General features: G+C 41.7%; 1 protein-coding gene across 1 annotated transcript in view; it reads left to right on the plus strand.

Moving 5' to 3' along the window:
• The window catches only part of Corin (corin, serine peptidase), a 270,666-nt gene that overhangs the window by 172,817 nt on the left and 84,065 nt on the right, over positions 1 to 13,784 (plus strand). The window lies entirely within an intron of this gene.

Genomic DNA, 13,784 nt, shown 5'->3' on the forward strand with positions numbered 1-13,784 from the left:
AGTACAGCTGTTGAACTAGACATAGGGATTTTTGCATTCTCCAGTATGATATAGAAACAATATCATCATAGGATAAGCACCCCCTTAAAATTTTCACTTGATACTAAACAGAGGATATTGTGTGGATTGACTGGCAAAATCTTAGTGATTTGGCTTTTTAGTTTTGTATTTGTTTTCCTTAATGCTTGTAGGAATCTATATTTGTACCTACAGGAATACAATCTTGTGCTGAATTCCCGGGCACAGTACACATTAAGTGTATTTAATATGTTGGCGATTAAATCCATTAGCCTAATTTATATCAATTCTGAAGTCATGAGATATTGAAAATAAATTTCATTGTGACACTATGAAGTTACCAAATGAATCAAGCCCTAATATTCAGCAAGCAGTAAACTCATCTCCTTGATAACTCTGTAAAATAACTCCTCAATTTTTCATCCCTCCCCTCCCAATCCCCTTCCATCTAACCTCCTCCTTCTCCCTCCATCTCCCTTTCCCTCTCCCTTCCTTCTCTACCTCCTCCCTGCTCCCCTTCATTTCCCTTCCCTTCCCCTCCCTACCCCATTTCTTTCCTTGTTCTTTTCCATTCTTCTCTCTCTTTCTCCCTCCCTCCCTCCCTCCCTCCCTCCCTCCCTCCCTCCCTCTCTCTGTCTCTCTCTCTCTCTCTCTCACACACACACACACACACACACGGTGGAGAATTATTATTCTGTTGGAGATTTAGGTGGCTTTTCTTATCAAATATTAATATTAATTTATAATCTGAGTTCTAACAATTCTGCTAAATTCTAGAAACATGCGGGGGCAGACATGGGCCTCACCAACTACAGCTTTCAGTGTGCATTTTTCTGTATTTCTAATTCAGAACTGAGATAGTTCATACTTCCTGGATTCCAATATTTAGTACACAAAGGTCACCTGATCAAGGACTATGCAGTACAGGGAATGGTGGCCATAACGAGACAGTGGACCACACAGCTGATGAAGGCATAATTTTGTCAGAGGGAGGAAAGGAGAAAGGGAGGAAGTAGGAGAGAGAAATGAGAGGAGGAAGGAGAATGTAATACATAATCATTAGAACATTTGTAACATACAGAGTAAAAGAAGGTCAAGAAAATATACACTGCTTTTTTTTTCAAATTTTTATTATCAAACTGATGTACAGAGAGGTTAGAGTTTCATACGTTAGGCATTGGATACATTACTTGTACTGTTTGTCACCTTGTCCCTCAAAGCCCCCCCTCCTCCCCTTCCCCCCCCCCTGAGGTGTTCAGTTCACTTTCACCAAACAATTTTGCAAGTATTGCTTTTGTAGTTGTTTGTCTTTTTTTACCCTGTGTCTCTCAATTTTGGTATTTCCTTTCAATTTCCTACTTCTAATACCAGTATACACTGTTTCCAATATACTCAGATAAGATTACAGAGATAGTGTAGGTACAAACACTGAAAGGTGATACAAGAACATCATCAATAATAGAAGCTACAGATACAGATGGGACGTTGAAAGTAGTTACAACTGTGATATAACAATCGTTTCCATAACATGGAGTTCATTTCACTTAGCATCATCTTATGTGTTCATAAGGGTATAGCTATTGGGCTCTTGTGAGGCTCTGCTATGACTTGCCTAAACCTGTACTAATTATTCCCAATAAGGGAGACCATAGAGTCTATGTTTCTTTGGGTCTGGCTCACTTCACTTAGTATAATTTTTTCCAAGTCCTTCCATTTCCTTACAAATGGGACAATGTCATTCTTTCTGATAGAGGCATAAAATTCCATTGTGTATATGTACCACATTTTCCTGATCCATTCGTCAACTGTGGGGCATCTGGGTTGGTTCCAGATCCTAGCTATGACAAATTGTGCTGCAATGAACATAGTTGTGCTGGTGGCTTTACTGTGATTTTGTTTGTGGTCTTTTGGATAGATACCCAAAAGTGGGGCTGCTGGGTCATAGGGGAGTTCTATATTTAGCCTTCTGAGGAATCTCCATACTGCTTGCCAGAGTGGCTGAAGCAGTTTACATTCCCACCAACAATGAAGCAGGGTTCCCTTTTGGCCAAATCCCCTCCAACAATTGTTATTGTTAGTTTTATTTTTGTTTTTTGTTTTTGTTTATTAAATGAACACAAATTTTTTTAAAAGGTGTTGTGCAAAAAGGGTACAGTTACATAGTAGGACACTGTGTACATTTCTTGTGATATCTTACGTCCTGTTTTTCTATCCATTCTCTAGGTCAGGTAGACATATATACAATATACAATGTATCAAGAACTTATACAGTATTCACAGACTTGGTCTCTACTGTCTCTCCGTCTCCCTTTGTTAACAGTCATATATCAGGGAGATCAGGCCCCTTTGTTTTCTGTGTTCTAGGCTTGTCTCACTCAATATTATTTGTTCAAGTTCTGACCATTTCCCTGCGAATAACAATATTTCACCATTCCTAATCGCTATGTAGTATTCCATTGTGTATAAGTACCATATTTATTGGATCCATTCGTCTGTGGAGGGGCATCTGGGTTGTTTCCATATTTTGACTATTGTGAATTATGCCGCTATGAACATGGAAGTACTAATGTCTTTTTTATATCTTGGGGTTTGCTGTTTAGGATAGATGCCTAGGAGTGGTATGGCCAGGTCATAAGGTATGTCTATATTGAGCTTTTTTGAGAAACCTCCATACTGTTCTCCAAAGTGGTTGTACTAATTTGCACCCACACCAACAATGGAGAAGGGTTCCTCTTTCCCCGCACCCCCTCCAGCATTTGTTGTTGCCTGAGTTCAGAGTATAGGCCATTCTAACTGGGGTGAGGTGGTATCTCAGGGTTGTTTTTATTTGCATTTCCTTTACCATCAGGGATGTTGAGCATTTCCTCATGTGTTTCTTTGCCATTTTTATATCTTCTCTTGTGAAGTCTCTCTTTAGCTCCTTTGCCCATTTCCTAATAGGTTTATTGGGCTTGGAGGGGCTTAGTTTTTTGAGTTCTCTGTAGATGACAGATATTAGGCCTTTGTCTGTCGCTGTGCTGGTAGATATCTTTTCCCATATCGTTGGCTGTCTTTCTATTTTGGTGGCTATGTCCTTAGCTGTGCAGAAACGTTTTAATTTGTAGTAGTCCCATTTGTCGAGTCTTTCCCCTATTTGTTGTGCCCCTGGGACTCTATTCAGGAAGTTCCTTTCTGTGCCTATAAGTTCTAGCGTCTTTCCTACTCTGTCCTTCAGTAGTTTCAAGGATTCAGGTCTGATATTGAGGTCCTTGATCCATTTTGAGTTGATCTTGGTGCATGGTGATAGGCTTGGGTCTACTTTGAGTTTTCTGCATATGGCTGCCCAGTTCTCCCAGCACCAGTAGTTGAAGAGGCTATGTTTATTCCATTGTATGTCTTTAGCTCCTTTGTCGAATATCAGTTGGCTGTAAGAGTGTGTTTTTATTTCTGGGTCTTCAATTCTAATCCATTGGTCTTCCGATCTGTTTTTATACCAATACCATGCTGTTTTTGTTATGATGGCCTTGTAGTAGAGCTTGAAGTCTGGTATTGTGATACCTCCTGCACTGCTTTTTTTGCCTAGATTTGCTTTGGCTATTCTAGGTTTTTTTCTGTTCCATATGAATTTATGGATTGGTTTCTCTATTTCAGTGAAGAATGTGGCTGGGATTTTGATAGTTATTGCATTGAATTTGTATAACAATTTGGGCAATATGGCCATTTTCACTATATTGATTCTGCCTACCCATGAGCATGGGAGGTCTTTCCATCTCCTTGTGTCTTCTTTGATTTCCCTTATTACATAATTTTCATTAAATAGGTCCGTCACATCCTTGGTTAAGTTGATCCCTAGGTACTTTATTCTTTTTTTGGCTACTGTAAATGGAATTGTTTCCATAATTTCCTTTTGTGTTGGTATATTGCTGGTGTACAGAAAAGCTGCTGACTATTGTGGATTGATTTTGTATCCTGCTACTTTGCCAAATTGGTTTATTAGGTATAGGAGTTTGGGGACTGAGTTTTTTTTGATCCTTCAGATATAAGATCATGTCGTCTGCGAATAGGGATAACTTGATTTCTTCCTTGCCGATGTGGATCCTTTTGATGTCCTCCTCTTGCCTTATTGCTATGGCTAGGGATTCCAGCACTATGTTGAAAAGAAGTGGGGAGTGTGGGCATCCTTGTCTTGTTCCTGAGTTTAGGGGGAATGATTTAAGTTTCTCTCCATTTAATATGATATTAGCAGTTGGTCTGTTGTATATGGCTTTTATTGTTTAGAGGAATGTTCCATCTATTCCTGTTCTCTCCAAAGCTTTTAATAGGTATGGATGTTGTATTTTGTCAAAGGATTTTTGGGCATCGACTGAGATAACAATGTAATTCTTAATTTTAGATCTGTTTATGTGGTTTATGTGAATTACGTTGATTGGTTTACGGATGTTGAAACATCCTTGTGACTGTGGGATGAAGCCTACTTGGTCATGATGTATGATTTTCTTGATCAGTTTCTGGATCCTGTTAGCTAATATTTTATTAAGGATCTTTGTGTCTGTGTTCATTAGTGATATTGGTCTGTAGTTTTCTTTTTTTGTTGGGTCTTTGCCTGGTTTGGGAATGAGTATGATATTGGCTTCATAGAATGAGTTTGGGATTTCTCCCTCTGTTTCTATTTAGTGTAACAGTTTGAGGAGTATTGGTATTAGCTCCTTTTGTAGAATTCGTTGGTGAATCCATCTGGGCCTGGGCTTTTCTTTGTTTGGAGGTTCTTGATTACCTCCTGTATCTCGCTGTAAGTATTGGTTTATTTAGTTGATTTATTTCTTCTTGGTTCAGTTTGGGCAGTTTGTACTTCTCTAAGAATTGATCCATTTCTGTAAAATTATTGTTTTTTGCTGAGTAGAGGTTTTGGAAATAGCTCCTTATGATTGTTTGAATATCGTGTGTACTTGTTGTAATATTTCTGGTGGAGTCCTTGATTTTACGTATATGAGTCTCTTCTCTTCTTTTTTTTGTAAGTCTTGCAAGGGGTCTGTCAATTTTGTTTATTTTCTCAAAGAACCAGCTTTTAGTCTTATTTATTTGTTGAATGGTCTTTCTATTTTCAATCAGATTTATCTCTTCTTTAATCTTTGTGATCTCTCTCCACCTAGTCGTTTTAGATTCTGTCATTTCTTGTTTCTCCAGTTGTTTTAGTTTCATTGTGTGGTTATTCACCTGCTCTGCTTCCATTCTTTTAATGTGAGTGCTGAGGGCAATGATCTTGCCCCTCAGTACTGCCTTAGCTGTGTCCCATAGGTTTCTTTGTGATGTGTTTTCATTGTCATTGTGGCTTATGAATTCGTTGATTTCATCTTTAATTTGGTCTGTGGCCCAAGTGTTGGATAGCAGTGTGGGGTTTAGCCTCCAAGAGTGTGTATAGCCTCTGTGGTATCCTTTGTTGTTGAGGGTTACCTTTAATCCACTGTGATCAGATATAATACATGGGATGACGTCAATACTTTTGTATTTGCTGAGGTTCTTTGTGTGGGCTATGACGTGGTCTATTTTGGAATATGATCCATGAGCTGCTGAAAAGAAAGTGTATTGGGTTTCTGTAGGATGGAAGATTCTATATAGGTCTGTCAGATCCATTTGGGAAATGGTGTTACTTAGGTCCTCAGCTCCCTTGCTAATCCTCTGGGTGTTGGATCTGTCTCTTGGGCAGAGTGGGGTGTTAAGGTCACCCACTATGATTGTGTTTGTGTCTATCTTGTTCTGTAATTCTGTTAGAATTTGCTTGACATATGTAGGGCCTCTTTTGTTCGGTGAGTATATATTTATCACTGTGATGTCTTGATTCTGGATTTTCCTTGTATTAATACGGAGTGTCCTTCTTTGTCTTTTTGAGTTGATTTTAATGCAAAGTCCAGTTTGTCTGAGATCAGGATGGCTACAACTGCCGTTTTGGTAAGTGCATTTGCTCGGTAGATCTTGCTCCATCCTTTCATTCGGAGCCTGTTTTTGTCCCTTGTTGTAAGGTGGGTCTCTTGTAGACAGCAGATGTCAACTTTTTGTTTGTGAATCCATTCTGCCAGTCTGCTCCTCTTTATCAGAGAGTTTAAACCATTTATATTTAAAGAGATCAAGGATAAGGGTGTTTTTTCTCCTTCCATTTACTTGTTGGGCTGTTTTTTTCCTCTTTTTTTTTTTCTTGTCTTTAGTGAGCTGTTTTTTCTGTTGGATTTTGGCTATTGTAGTTTCTGATTCTGTCTGTGTGTCTTGTACAATCTCTGTTGGGTGGGGCTCCCCTCTTAGAATTTGCTGTAGGGCTGGTTTTTTATTCATATACTCCTTTAGGTCCTCTTTGGTGTGGAAGATCTGGTGTTCCCTTCGAATGTGAACTCCAATTTCGCTGGATATTTGATCCGAGGTTGCATATTGTTAGCCTTAAGTACTTGGATGGTGTTCTTCCATTCACTTCGTGCTTGGTAAGTTTGTGTGGATAAGTCGGATGTTATTCGAATCCGCTTCCCATTGTAGAAAATTTCTTTCTTCGCTTTGGTTGAATTCAGAATTTGCTCTTTAATCTTGAGGTCTGAAGTCTTGAATATTATGTGCCTTGGGATGGCTTTTCTGGGGTCTGGCCTGCCAGGTGTCCTATAGGCTTCGATTACCTGGATGGGGACCCCTGTGCGATTGGGGAAGTTTTCTGCAATAACTTTATTGAGAACATGTTTAAGCCCTCTGCTCTGGTATTTGGCTCCTTCTTCTATTCCAATTACGCACAGATTATATCTCTTGTCTTTGTCCATTAGTTCCGGGATTAGTCTGCCCTGAAGCTTCACCGTTTCTTGGAGTGTGGTCATTTTCTGGTTGTTGTCGGCTGCTTCATCGTCCAGGCAAGAGATTCTGGATTCCATATGGTCCACACTTTGTGTTACGGTTTCAATTGTGGAGTTTATGGATGTCAGAGAGCTATTTATGGTTGTCAGATCAGCTCTGATCGTGGAAATTTCTTCCTTCAAAGAGTGGTATTTTTAAATCTATTTTTTCATGCATTTCAAGTCTCAGGATGTTAAGATTCTCTTTAAAGGAGGCTTGCATTGTGTCCATTTTTGCTTCCATTTCTTTCTTGGCTTCTTGGGTGTCCTTCAAGATTTCCGCTCTAAACTCCTGGAATTGTTTTCTGATTTCATTTCTGATGCTTTCCATCATTCCTGTTAACATGGCCTCCTTTGCTTTTTTAATCTCCATCTCATCTTCAGTCGTGCTGCTTTTTGGAGCTGGCGAGTTGGCTTGCTCTTTGATGAACTGTGTTATGTTTCTTTGTGACTTGCGCATCTGGAAATCTGTGGCTGGCTTCTCAGGTTTGGTTTGTAGCTCTGCCCTCCCTCCTGTGTAGGCGTGTCTATTGGAGCAGGTGCTGCCGCTGTGGCCCCGCCCACCAGTGCGGGGTACGCCTACCAGAGCGAGCCCCGGGTTGTTGGGTTGTGTTTGCGCCCTCCTGCAAGTCCGTTGGGGGTATCGGTATGTGTGGGGCCTAGTGGGATCGACTGTCTGGGTGTGGGTTAGCACCCTCAGACCTCGCCTCCGATGCGAGGGGGGGATGTGATCAGGCCCAGGTGTCCCTGCTGTGATGGTATTGCCCACCAGCGCCGGTGATTTTAGTTGTAAGAGTCTGCGAGGTCCAGGCACCTCGGGTGGGGCTACCACTGCCGGCTGTCCCCCGGCCCCTGTTGGGAAGGGGGTGGGGCTGGTGCGGCCAGTTCAGGAACCTCTGTGGCCTTGGGGCTGCTCCACCCTTCCCCTGCTAAACTGATTTCCCAGTGCCTGATGGGAGCTTCCCGCCTGATTTGGGGGTTCTTTGTTCCCTCGGGATGGGCAGGGGGAGGGAGGGAGATCTAGCTTCTTTGTAGGGCTTGGGTCTCTGATAGCTGGTCTCCCGTTGGGTGAGGGGGTAATGGGGGCTCACTGTTCCTGGATTGTGTGTGTCCCGTGCAGCCATTGGACCTTCAGGAGATGGCAAAGTGTTGTGGTGGCTTCCCCGGTTCCCTCCTTCTGCCACGCTGGGTTCCCCAGCCGCCCTCTGTCTGAACCCGGTGTGGACCCGAACTTCTCGTCACTGCGATAGTGTGTCTTGGTCCGCTCCCTCCCTAGTGACCGTGGGGTCTCCCGCTATCTGAGTTCTACGCTCACAGCAGCCTGTCTGCCAATCACCGAGTTCCCCTTTCCCATCCTGGCCCTGTTTGGGCCAGGGTCGGCTGATGGGGGGAGGGTGCCCCAGAGATTCTCTGGCTCCGTGTAGGTTTTCGGCTGTTCTTTTTTGCTCCTTTTTGTTTTCCTGCATTTCTCCACTGCTTCTGGCTGCTGGTTTTACTGGGTTCTTGATGGGGTGTTGGGTGTCGGAGTTCCCAGCTCGCTATTTAGTTGGGGTGAGTCGGGGTGCCTCCCTACTGTGTCGGCATCATCTTGAAATTCAGTTAGTTTTCTTGATATAGGACATTCTTACTGGGGTGAGATGGAATCTCAGTGTTGTTTTGATTTGCATTTCTTTTATGGCCAGTGATGTAGAGCACTTTTTCATATGTCTCTTGGCCATTCTCATTTCCTCATCAGAGAAGTCTCTTTGTAAGTCTTTAGCCCACTTGATGAGGGGGCTATTGGTTCTTTGCGGTTTTGTTTTGGAAGAAGGTAATTTTTTTAGTTCTGCATATATTTTAGAGATGAGGCCTTTGTCCATTGAATGGCCGGTAAAGATCTTCTACCAGTCTGTGGGCTTTCTGTTTATCTTGTGAGCTATGTCCTTTGCCCTGCAGAAGCTCTGCAGATTGATGTAGTCCCATTTGTCCAAGCTTTCTTTGATTTGTAGCCTTTCTGGGTCATTGTTCAGGAAGTTCCATCCTGCGCCAAGGAGCCCAAGTGTTCTCCAGTCCTTAATTTAGTGTTTTCAGGGTGTCTGTTTTGATTTTGAGGTCTTTAATCCATTTAGAATTGATTTTGGTGCAGAGTGATATATAAGGATCTAGTTTTTGTTTGTTGCATGTGTTGAGCCAGTTTTGCCAGCACCATTTTTTAAAGAGGCTATCTTTCTTCCAAACTATTGTTTTAGCTCCTTTATCAAAGATTAAGTAGGCGTAGTTCTGTGGGTTCATTTCTGGGTCTTCACTTCTGTTCCATTGGTCTTCAGGCCTGTTCCGGTGCCAATACCAAGCTGTTTTTATTACTATACCTTTATAATACAGCTTGAAGTTGGGTATTGTAATTCCTCCAGCACTGTTCTTTCTGCTTAGGATTGTTTTTGCTATTCTAGGTCGTTTATTGTTCCATGTGAATTTCTGGATTGCTTCCTCTATTTTATTAAAAAATGGTGTTGGGATATTAATGGGTATTGCATTGAATTTGTAGATAGCCTTTGGCAATATTGCCATTTTGATTATATTAATCCTCCCAATCCAGGAGCATGGGAGGTTTTTCCATTTCCTTAGTTCTGACTTAATTTCATTTTTCAATCTTTTAAAGTTCTCCTCATAGAGGTCTTTCACTTCTTTAGTTAAGGTTATTCCTAGGTATTCCTGGGGGCTATTGTAAAAGGAGTTGCTTTCCTTATTTCCGTCTCGGTCTTCGGGTCATTAGCATAGAGAAAGGCCGTTGATTTTTGAGAGTTTACTTTATATCCTGCAACTTTGCCAAAGTTTTGGATCAGCTCTAGTAGTTTGGGGGTAGTCTATGGGATTCTTTAGGTATAGGATCATGTCATCTGCGAAGAGAGAGAGTTTAACTTCATCTTTACCTACTTGGATCCCCTTTATATTTTCTTCTTGCCTAATGGCTCTGGCTAGAAACTCTAGTACTATGTTGAAGAGCAGGGGAGAGAGTGGACATCCCTGCCTTGTTCCTGATTTTAAAGGGAATGGCTTTAGTTTTTCACCATTTAGAGTTATGCTTGCTGTTGATTTGTCATAAACTGCCTGGATTATATTCAGGAATGTTTCCTGGAATCCCAGTTTTTCCAAGGCTTTTAGCATAAATGGGTGCTGGATTTTATCGAATGCTTTTTCCGCATCCAGAGATAAAACCATGTGTTTCTTTACCTTGCTCCGGTTGACGTGGTGGATTACATTAATTGACTTGTGTATATTAAACCAACTTGCATCCCTGGGATGAATCCAGTTTGACCGCGGTGTATGATTTTTTGGATGATCTGTTGAAGTGGGTTGGCTAGAATTTTGTTGAGAATTTTTGCGTCTATGTTCATCAGGGAAATTGGTCTATAGTCCTCATTCCTTGATGAGTCCCTGCCTGGTTTGGGGATCAGGGTTATACTGGCTTCATAGAATGAGAGTGGAAGTGAACGTTCTCTTTCAATTTCATTGAAGAGTTTGAGAAATATTGGTGTGAGTTCTCTTTTGAAGGCCTTGTAGAATTCTGCAGTAAATCCGTCTGGACCTGGGCTTTTCTTGGATGGGAGATCATTTATTGCCGTTTCTATTGCAATACTGGATATGGGTCTGTTTAGAAGGTTTAAATCTTCATGGTTAAATTTGGGGATATAAATTTTTTCTAGGAAATCATCCATTTCTTCCAAGGTCTCGAATTTGTTGGCATAAAGGTTTGCAAAATAGTCCCTTATTATTTTCTGAATTTCGGTTATTTCTAGGGAATCTTCCGCTCCTGAAATTCGATCCTCTGCTTCAGTTAGTCGGGACTGTAGGCTAGCTACTTGATTTTGAATCTCTTTTCCTTCTGACTGGTCTTTCCTGATGATTTCCATGTCATTTCTTAGGTCTTGTATGGACTTCTTTACTTCATTAACTTCATTACTTTGGTTTTGAGTGTTGTCTTTCAAATCTTTAAGCTGGCTAGCTATCTTTTCATTTGACTCTTGAAGTTCATTTATCTTTCTATTTGTGGATGCCATGAAATTCTCCATTAATTTTTGCTTTGCCTCCTCACGCTCTAGAATAATTGACTGAAGAGATTCAATCTTTTCATTTATCATGTTTATCAGTAGACTTTGTAGAGCCTTTTGGGGGTTCTCTTCTTTGTCTTTGATTGCCTGCTCTGCTTCCTGCTTGTTTTGAGTGGGGGATAAGACTTCATTGTTTGCCATCTTTCTTGTGTTCCTTCTGCCCATTTGGATTGGGAATGCCAGTCTACCAGCACCTGTGAGCACCGTTTAAGACCCAAAGCAGCCCTTACCAAGCACTGTTGTGTAAATCTTACAAGTTCACAATTATATACAGATACCCTGTATACCTGTCTATAAAATTAGATTTGGTGTTCCTAAAGAATACAATTTCAATATAACAACTGATCCTGGGCCCTGTAGTCAGTAGTTACTTTTTTACTGTTACAACCCTATAAGCAATTCTTGTTTGTATGTTAAGTTATTTAGGACTGGCTTTCTCTATGAACCTCTTTGATTCACTCGGATTCAGCTTGGATACCCTCTATCCAATAACGAGGAGTCAATGGAAACTGGAGGTCCAGGCAGTAAGTCAGGAGGGTAAGTTGGAGGTAGTAAAGAGAATAGAGTAAAATGTATTGGGGAGGGGGGTGTGGTGATTTTGGTTTAGTTTCAGTGACGTGGGAATGTGGAGAAGAGTAGAACCAGTAGAAAGAACAAGTTTAAAATGATAGACAATGGAGAGTTAGCAGAAAAGAGTGGAGGTGTTATTCATAGGAAAGTAATGTTTAAAGAAAGAGAATGCAAAGAGAGAAATAAAGTAAAAATAGTGGAAGACAGATACACAAAACATAGAAAAATTATTTTAAAAAAAAGAAATAAAAAGAAAAAAAAACAGAAAAGGAACTACCGAAACAAACAAAAAAAGAAAAAAAAACTTGATAAAACTAACAGGTAAAAATTGGGTGGTCTTTCCCCAGTATCTGATTTCCTTGCCATGGTCTGCAGTCTATTTTCCTGATTGGCTGGGTTTGACTTGATTTCAGTTTGCAGGGGGTGGTTATGTTCTTACCCTTCTCCCCTGTTGGTGCAATCCTGAGTCTCTGTGCTTTGCACAGCTTGCAGGTAGGCCTTGGTCGTCCTGTGTAGATGGGGACTTGAGCAGTCTCAGGAACCGTGGCTCTTCTGTCTGCTGGGGGGCTGCTGCCTTTAACGCCTGGCTTTGAATAGGCTGTGGACTCAGCAGGGCGGGGCACCTCTAGCCTGTTTTACTCGGCTGAGAGTTGCTTGCCTGGGGGAGGCTCCTCCCTCCTGGGCGGGGCGGGCTCCTTGGTGGATGTGGCTATGGAATGCAGCTCCGTTTGGGGCTGGGAATTGGGCTTCCTCTGTGATGGGACCGTTTAACTTTCTCAGGAACTGTTTGTTCCCCTGTCTGGTGTTTCCGTGCTGCCGGGAGCTGCTCGCCACTTTCTCTTTAAATTTAGAAATTCTGGTGGGCAGGGCGAGGCACCTCTGGCTAAGCAGAGGCCCAGGACATGCCTCCTGCCTGGGCAGGGGGCATTCTCCTGGGAGAAGTTGGCTCTCACTGGTCAGTCCCTCTTTCCCTTTTCAAAGATGGCTACTTTGACCTCACTTTCCCCAGGCCCGCTTTAGTTCCAATCTGGTCTGACCCTATGCCAGTGGCAAAGATGGCGCTTTGCTCTGGCAGTGGGCGAAGGGCTGCCTTCCAGAAGCTGCCCTGTGGGCACAAGTGAGAATATCTTTCGTAGGGTACTCAACGCTTTTGCTGCGATTTCAGGTCGTCTGTGCTCAGCCGCCGCCTGGAGTATTTCTCCCTGGTCTACGCTGTGTGCTTTAGCTGCGCGGAGTGTGGGTTGCTGTGCAGGTGACGACACTGGCGCAGTGGTGGGATGCCACCAGGAGCTCAAATCTGTGTTTTCAGACAGGCAAAGTCAATTTTTCCTTCCTGGCCAGAATCCCTGTACTGTTAGAACTTACTCTGGCTGTCTTTCTAGGAGTAAAAGTTTCTATGGGGTGAGAAAACTGCAATGTCGGAGGGAGCTCAGCTAGTGCTTTGCAGCTCCTCTGCTGTCTTTCCGGAAGTCTCATATACACTGCTTTTAATCTTCCCAGGAATAATACAGTAGGCTTTTGGGTACGTCTTCCTATGACTAGTTGTGTTACATTTCTTAGAACCACCTGGTACTTTTCTACTTTAATTATCCTGAATATTGTCCCAGGATATTGAGTATTTTCTACAAATGCTTATTTAGTGACTATGACAATAGTTCTTATTATAGAAGCACCAAATTCATGCAACCAGTCCCATACCCTTACACGATTGTGATCTCAGTTTTCTCATTATAAACAATCATGGTATGAATATCCTTAAGAATAAAACTTGCTTGTATTAATACAGATTCCATTTGTATGAAGTCTAAGAAATAAGACTGCAGAGTCAAACACTGCATATTCGAAAAGCATTTGCAAGGAGGCTGAGGTGGAAGGATCACAAGTTTTAGACCAGTCTGAGCCACACAGCAAGACCGACCCTCAAACATGAAAAGTTTAAAAAATGGCTTTTGATGCACATGATCAAATATATTCCTATTTTCATGCCAGCTTTGTTGAGCTAATTTATTAATGGTCTTAGAAATGTTTCTAGCTTTTTATCTTAAATTTATCATCTATTTTAAAGCAATATAATACATGCCTAATAAAGCTATGGGTGAAAAGCATTAAAAAAGACCACCAAAATGCTAAAAGTAAGAAATATCACCAAGATGCAAACTTTCTGTGTGTGTGTGTGTGTGTGTGTGTGTGTGTGAATTTATGTGTGTGTGTGAAAGAGAGAGACAGACAGACAGAGACACAGAAACAGAGACAGACAGAGAATGAAAAT

The sequence above is a fragment of the Perognathus longimembris genome, chromosome 16 (assembly GCF_023159225.1).
Source record: "Perognathus longimembris pacificus isolate PPM17 chromosome 16, ASM2315922v1, whole genome shotgun sequence".
Lineage (NCBI taxonomy): Eukaryota > Metazoa > Chordata > Mammalia > Rodentia > Heteromyidae > Perognathus > Perognathus longimembris.